The following is a 7,571-nucleotide window of genomic DNA, read 5'->3' as shown; positions in this document are numbered from 1 at the left end:
AGAGAGAGAGAGAGAGAGAGAGAGAGAGAGAGAGAGAGAGAGAGAGAGAATGCCAACCATAACAAATGCTTACCACGGAGTTCCAGGTCATTCCATAACTCTTTTTCAGCCTCTCCCATCTGTCATCCTGAAATGCTTGTGAGATTGACTTGAAGGAACACAGTCAACTTTTGTTTTTGGAGACTGCAGGATAAATATTACAGATTTGGAACTGTTTGGCTCAAGACTTCAAAGTCCTGAATAAAGCTGCTGGATGATTTGGAAGCCACCTGGCAGGAAATTTAGCTTTTTTCAGTTTGGGGTAATTTTTTTCCTTCCCATCCTTTAATTCCTACTTGCTCCCCTCCATCCACCCCAGCACCAAATTAGCAATTTGGATGCCATAGATGCAGTTTAGATGTGGGTACCAGCCAAGGTCACGAGGCTTGGTGCATAAGTGAATGCCAGCTGTATTCCACACAGGATTTCCAAGGCCAGAAAGGCAGAGGGAGGAGGAATCTGGATTTCCTGATCCTGGTTTTTCTTCTTTTCTACACACACACACACACACTTTTCTACTTTTAATTTCCTGCTTCTATAAAGAATGATGTGACAATTTTCTGGCTCTTTCTTATTGGGATTCAGGCTTCTTCCCTCTGTCCCCTTCCTCATGAATGCATAAACCCTGTACATGTAAAGGTAAAAATAAAAATAAGAATATACAGGATGCAGTATGGAATCCAATAAGAATAATAACTAGGGCAGAGCCAGCTCCAAAAATTGAAAGATCTTTTGAAACCTAAATTCAGACTCTGCAGTGGGAGGCGGATATTGGTAATTGTAATACACTGTGAGAACTCAATATGAATAGCCATGTGATAATTATGCTTATCAGAAGTTACATAAACTTGACTCTGATTCATGAGCTTGCTAATTATTGTCCTTGTTTTAAATGTTTACGTTCAAGATCTCCTGAATTATTATGTGTAGCAAGAAACTATCTCTATTTTTATCTAGCTAGCTACCCACTTAACCACATCTAGATGTAGATATACGTGGTCTATTTCTGTAATGATTCAGTGTTTGCGCTGATAAATGTCTGGGCATCCAACAGAGTCAACACAGTCCACACACACGCACCTTGGTGTGGTCCACAGTCAGTTCCAATTTCTGCTTTATAAACACTTAAATTCGATTCTGCTTTTTATGGTACTGACTGACCATTGTGCCACATTACTCCAAAACATCATCCCATAAAAATCTGTCTAACCTGAAAAACTAAGGAGATCAGTGGAACCAAAGTAGGAGACGGAGGGGAAGGCAAGAGGGACGAGGAAAGGGAGGAATGAAGGAATGAAATTGACCAAATTATGCTGTGTACATATAAGAATATTCTACAGCAAATTTCACCCTTATGTATATCTGTAAGAAACAATTTTAAAACAATAAATGAATAGAAGGAAAGCCCATAGAGGAAGAAAGGAAACAGGGAGAGATGAGAAGGGAAAAGTTACATACTGGGAACTGAAGTGGAACAAATTCTATTCCATGCGTACACAATTATATCAAAATGAACCCCAATATTATGATGACCCTAATGCAATAATAAAAACATAAAAGAGCAAAGAACAGTTTTTAACTCCACATTCTAATTAGTTTACTGGATCATCTCCTTGTGCATCATTGTGGCAATTGTATTGGCCTAGGGTGCTTTGCACAGGGAGTCTGTGATCCTTGGCCCCTTTAAAGCCCTAAAATAGTCTCTATTAAATCAGTAGATTTATAGACATGAATCCTCCTCTCACCAAGCAGTGTTTAGAATCTGCTGTGTGCCAGGAATGGAATCCAACTCTGAGGCCAGAGTGCAAGGAGAATCTCAAAGAAGTCACAGAACCAGGAGGACATGGGCAGGAGGCAGAGGCCAGAGCCGCTGTGTACAGGAGGGGAACGAGACGGGGCAGGAGCCTCCAGAGGTAGGCTGTCCTCCAGCCACTCTCCAGGAAAGGCATCTCTTCTGGAGGAGGTGACGGTGTTTTGAAATATTAGTAGGAGGTTGCCAGGCAGAGAGGATGGGGTGCTAGGTCCTGGAGAATGGGTCCAGAAATTTATACCCCTGGGATTTTATTCCTGGAATCTTCAAGATGAAGGCACAGGGAGCAGCTAGGCTGGCAAGATAGTGATCAAGAATAAAGATTTTTTTTCAAGATTTATTTATTTATTCTAATTTGTTATATATGACAGCAGAATGCATTTCAACTCGAAGTACACATATAGAGCACAATTTTTCACGTCTCTTGTTATACACAAAGTAGAGTCACACCATTCGTGTCTTCATATATGTACTTGGAGGTAATGATGCCCATCTTATTTCACCACATTTCCTTTCCTACTCCCCTGCCCATTCCCTTCCCTTCCCTCCCCTTTGGCCTCCCTCTATCGGACCTTAAACTATACTACAGAGCAATAGTAACAATGTGGTATTGGCACCAAAATAGACTGGTAGACCAATGGTACAGAATAGAGGACACAGAGACAAACCCACATAAATACAGTTATCTTATATTAGACAAAGGCACAAAAACATATTGAAGAAAGGATAGCCTCTTCAACAAATGGTGCTGGGAAAACTGGAAATTCATATCCAACAAAATGAAATTAAGCCCCTATCTCTCACCATGCACAAAACTCAACTCAAAGTAGATCAAGGACCTAGGAATTAAACCAGAGACCCTGCACCTAAGAGAAGAAAAAGTAGGCCCAAATCTCCATCATGGCAGATTAGGCCCCAACTCCCTTAATGAGACTCCAAAGCACAAGAAACAAAATCAGAATCAATAAATGGAATGGGTTCAAGCTATATAAAGTTCTTTTTCTTTTCAGCAAAAGAAACAATCAACAAGGTGAATAGAGAGCCTACAGAATGGGAGCAAATTTTTACCACACGCACATCAGATAGAGCACTAATCTCTAGAACATATAAAGAACACCAAAGAATCAAGATCTTAAAGGGTTAAAAAAAGGGCTCAGGAACATTACAAGCTAGAGGTTACTGTGATCAGGTTTACATTTCAGAAAGATATTTTCCTCTTTAACTCCAGTCCATCATCATTCTTTGAGAATGGGGTCCACTTTTTACCAGTTGATAGTCCTGGCTCCCAAAGAAAGGAAATCATAAAATTAGATTATGTAGAATATTAAACACCAATTAAAAGCAGAACTCACATCAAACAGAAGTGTTGAGAACAATGTATCCTAATATTCAGAGATGTGATACTGTGTGGTTCCTATGAGGCATTACATGAAGCACCTGGCACATAATTAAATACCGTAAATATTCATTCCCTTTCTCAATCAATAGTTAGAAAATAGGGTCATGATGAAAGAACAAGATGTAGGAGACAGGCCTTTGGCCCAGGTGACCTATCAGTCTCCCACCTTGGGCTGACTCTTGCTCTCTAATGGAGACAGAGGTTTCTCTGTGATGTGTGAGTCTTTGGCTATTCCTCTGCTGAACTCTCTGCCTCGCCTCTGGGAGACACACAAAACAAACCTTTGCCTCTTGGAAAATTGCATCCTTACCCAGATTGGAAAACTGTTCTGTGCCACCCTGTTTTCCATTGGCCCAGGTTTTCTTCTTTGGCCCAAATACATTTGCACTGTGCTCCAAGCTTGACTTAGGCTAGAGGGTGTTTCATGGAATTCTGGGGCTGATTTCTCCAAATTTAAAACACACACTCACAACACTCTCTCTCTCTCTCTCTCTCTCTCTCTCTCTCTCTCTCACACACACACAGAGAGTTCTTCCTAGGGTCCCAGAAGGTGAAAGGTCCACTTTGGTAAGTGCCAAGGAGCCCTGAGATTTCTCTGCTAGTGCAATGGTCTGCGTGCGCTGTCTCACTGTGATCCAGTGACAGGTTGGCAGAGAAGCTGGAGGCTCATCTTAAACAATGACCTCAAACTTTCAACCCAAACACTGCAGCTGCACGCCTGGAACCAGGTCTGTTTTCCTAGAATATCTGGTTACAGCATTTTAAAAATGAGCAACCTCATTATCAATAGTGTTTCTGAGAACCAAGCATTCTTTTAGAAAATGCCAGCTCTCCAGGGATGGCCAGAGCTACAAAGCAGACACATTCTCCTGCATGCCACCCCTCCCTTTGGCACCACCCAGCCAAGCCCAACAGCTCAGCTTAGCCAAAAGGAACACCAGGACTCAACTCCTGCTAAGGACCTGGGGTCCTGGGTGACTGAGGGATTGAGGGGGGGTCTCCTTCCCCAGAGGTCCTAAAGAATAGGAAAGATTTCTGAGCCTGTGCCAAGTCAGCATTACATTTCAAGAGAGTATATTGGATTAAAACCTGAGTTTTATTTCCCCTTTGACATGAACTAGTTGCATAATCCTCAACAAAAACTGAAAATTTTCCATCCTCAGATTCTTCATCTCTGAAGTAGGGATAATTATTATATGGAAATAATTCATTGAAAAACACCTTGCATACTAGAAAGACTTCAATATTTAAAAATAATTACCTTGTTCCTCTTCCTATGATATTTCCTTGTTTCATAGGCACATGTTTGTGTTTTAGCCTGCTGAGACTGCTCTAATGAGATGCCATAGACAGAGGGCCTTACTTCCCACAGTTCCGGAAGCTGCAGGCTGGTATCATGGTGCCAGCATGGTCGGGTTCTGGGGAGTGCTGACTTCCTGGTAATGTCCTCATATGGCTGAGGGCAGCGAGAAGAAGCAGGCTGTCTTCTTTCTCTTCTTGGAAGGGCACTGACTCTCTCATGTCTACCCTCTTGACCTTAATAGCCTCTCAAAGGCCTCAACTCCAAATATCATCACTTTGGGGACTAGGGTTTCCACTTATGAATATTTGGAGGTCACGCATATGTGTGTTATCCATCTTCAGGAAGGATAATGTAGTGCTGCCTTAGTACTACAAATTCAGGTTCAAGTCTCTCCTGTTGTTTATAACCTCCCTTTGTCACTCCAGACTGCAGTTTCTTAACAGGTCATGCATCCTGGAGTACATTTTTTCTAGACTGCACTATGGGGCTTGGCTGGATAACGCCTAAGGCAGGGGGTGGCCTTCGGGAGAACTTGTCGGCTTTGCAGCATGACATCCCTGGGGAGCTGGCAACTCTGAAGATTACGGACCTGTGAGAGTTTAGGGGCACAAAATTCATTTGAAGTAAATTCAAAACACTGTTCTTGACACAATGCTAGGCAGAGAGGACATAAAATAAATGCATAAAGAATGATTATATTTTATTGTCAATCATCTCCTACTTAAGAATACAAGCAATGATGCAATGTGCTTTCTTTCAATTCTAAATAGATCTGTGTCTAAAGGTACAGATATACAGTGTGTGTATGCATGTGTGCACGTGCACCTGTGGTTTCTTTATCTGCAAAGTGTGAGCATCTCTTTCCAGAAGAGAGCTGTCAAGGTTCCTTATGTTGAGGTGACTCTGTGGCTTATAGGGAGTCTTCACTGAGAGATAATCTACATTCAAAAATCCTGCTTCTTACTAACTGTGACTTTCAGCACACTGCCTAACTTCTTTGAGCTTCAGATATGACATCTGTAAATTGGATCCATGCCTACCCCACTGAGCTGTGGTGTAGAGGGAATGAGTAACACATACAAAGTGTATGATATCATGCCTCATTCTTATCACTCCTTCAATGTAAGTTTAACATTCTACAGACGTGACAAATGGAGGCGAGTAGTGATGGGCATGGGCCATGGATGACACACTCAGAAAGAGTCCAAGGGTAGAAGGGGAGCACTTTGAAGGTGCCCTAAGAATACAACACAGCTCTGTGTAGCAGTACGCCCCAGGCAACAAGGAAGATCAAACCAGAGCTTTGAGGCTGAGTATATACTCTCATTCCAATGGAAACCTGTGATCACCCAAGGGTGACTCTCAGAGGACCCATTTAAGATCTATCACTGAGTTTGTCCAAGAAAACAATTGAAGTTCTGATTTGCAGTCTTTAAGCACATAAGAAACCAAGAAATGGGAAACAGAAGGCACATTTCTTTCTCCACTGCCTCACCAAATGTCAGATTATTAAATACCTTTTGTGTTCTGATGACTACCAAAGTTTTATTTCCATCCTGGACATGTCTTCAAAACTATAGGCTTACAAATGCAATTGCCTGCTTTGTATTTCTCCCTGCATATCTATTATATGTCTATCTATATATACATACAACTTTAAAGTTTCGGTCTTTCTCCTTCTATTCCTGTATAGTTGTCTCCTCTGATCCCTTGGATCTCACACATTATTACATAATCTTTTTTTAAAAAACAAGCATTTGGGGCTGGGGATGTGGCTCAAGTGGTAGCATGCTTGCCTGGCATGCGTAAGGCACTGGGTTCGATCCTCAGCACCACATAGAAATAAAATAAGGATATCGTGTCCACCTAAAACGGAAAAATATTAAAAAAAAACAAGCATTTGCAGAACAATATTCCAGGCTACAGAGACTGTGCTAAGTACTGGGAAACCAGAATAAAACAAGAGAAAATCTGTGCCCTCAAAGGGCTCACATTGTCCTCCAAGTTTTTACTGTGTCTGAATGTTGTAATGATATAGAACAGAAAGGGTAGAGAACTCAGAGTAGTTCTGAGGAGGTGACATTTTGAGCTGCTCCCTGAAGGATGACAAGGAGGTGCTGTCTGGGGAGTATGGTGGCCTTATCACTCCCAGGTAGTTAAATCTCGTGGGCCAGCTATGGTCTTGAGGCTTGCATCTGCTGATGGAATGTGAGCCGAAACAATACAGGCTACGTTGGAGAAGCTTTCAAAGGCATCACCAGGTTACATTCTTTTCCTTCTTTTGCAAGAATATTATGAACCAGAAACGGGGTTTTCCCTTCAGCCTGGATCTCATACAGAAGACAACCATGGAAAAGAGCAGCAGCCAACATAAAGGTCAGTGAGGAATAAAACTTTGTTGTCATAAGCCACCAGGATTTTGGGGTGGTTTATTGCTGCATTTAAGTGAGTAAAGCTGACTAATACAAATATTGGTACCAAAGGGGAGTGCAATAGGAAACCCACAATGCATGACATTGGCATTCAGATTAAGTGGTAGATAGCAAGGAGACTTATTGGTGACTCATTTTATTTAGTGGAAAAACAGTTGGTTAAACTTTTGCTTGTGATAATTTGGGAGACAGTTTATGTACATATATAAAGCTATACATATAAAAATTCTGTGTAAAAATTATCCCCAGACTCAATAGTATACAAATGTAAGCATTTACTTCTTACTCATGTGTCCATAAGTTGGCTTGTCTTCCTCTGAGCTAAAGTAGTCTTGACTGGGCTTAGTGCCAGCTCTATGCTGAGTTGGGTGTATTCCACGTATTTCTTGAACTTCTTGGACTATTAGCTTATTATATTAGCCTATTTGTTATTGCTATAACAAAATACCTGAGGGTGAGGAACATAAAGAAGATTCTTTAGCTCACAATTTTGGAGGCTACAAAGTCCAAGGTCAGGTGGCTTCATTTGTTTGCCCTCTTGTGAGAACCTCATGGCAGATGGCATCATGGTGCAACATACACAAGAGG

At 41.5% G+C, this 7,571-nt stretch overlaps 1 long non-coding RNA gene across 1 annotated transcript in view; it reads left to right on the top strand.

Annotated features, from left to right (window-relative positions):
• LOC125618225 overlaps positions 1-7,165 on the top strand; it is a 69,085-nt gene extending 61,920 nt beyond the window's left edge. Inside the window, exon 3 of the long non-coding RNA XR_007349480.1 lies at positions 6,840-7,165. This is a non-coding gene — a long non-coding RNA (uncharacterized LOC125618225). The remainder of the gene's footprint in view (positions 1-6,839) is intronic.
• Positions 7,166-7,571: the final 406 nt, after the last annotated feature.

This window comes from Marmota marmota, unplaced genomic scaffold (assembly GCF_001458135.2).
Source record: "Marmota marmota marmota unplaced genomic scaffold, marMar, whole genome shotgun sequence".
Classification (NCBI taxonomy): domain Eukaryota; kingdom Metazoa; phylum Chordata; class Mammalia; order Rodentia; family Sciuridae; genus Marmota; species Marmota marmota.
Note: the sequence above shows the minus strand (reverse complement) of the source record. Positions and strands in the feature narration are given on the sequence as shown.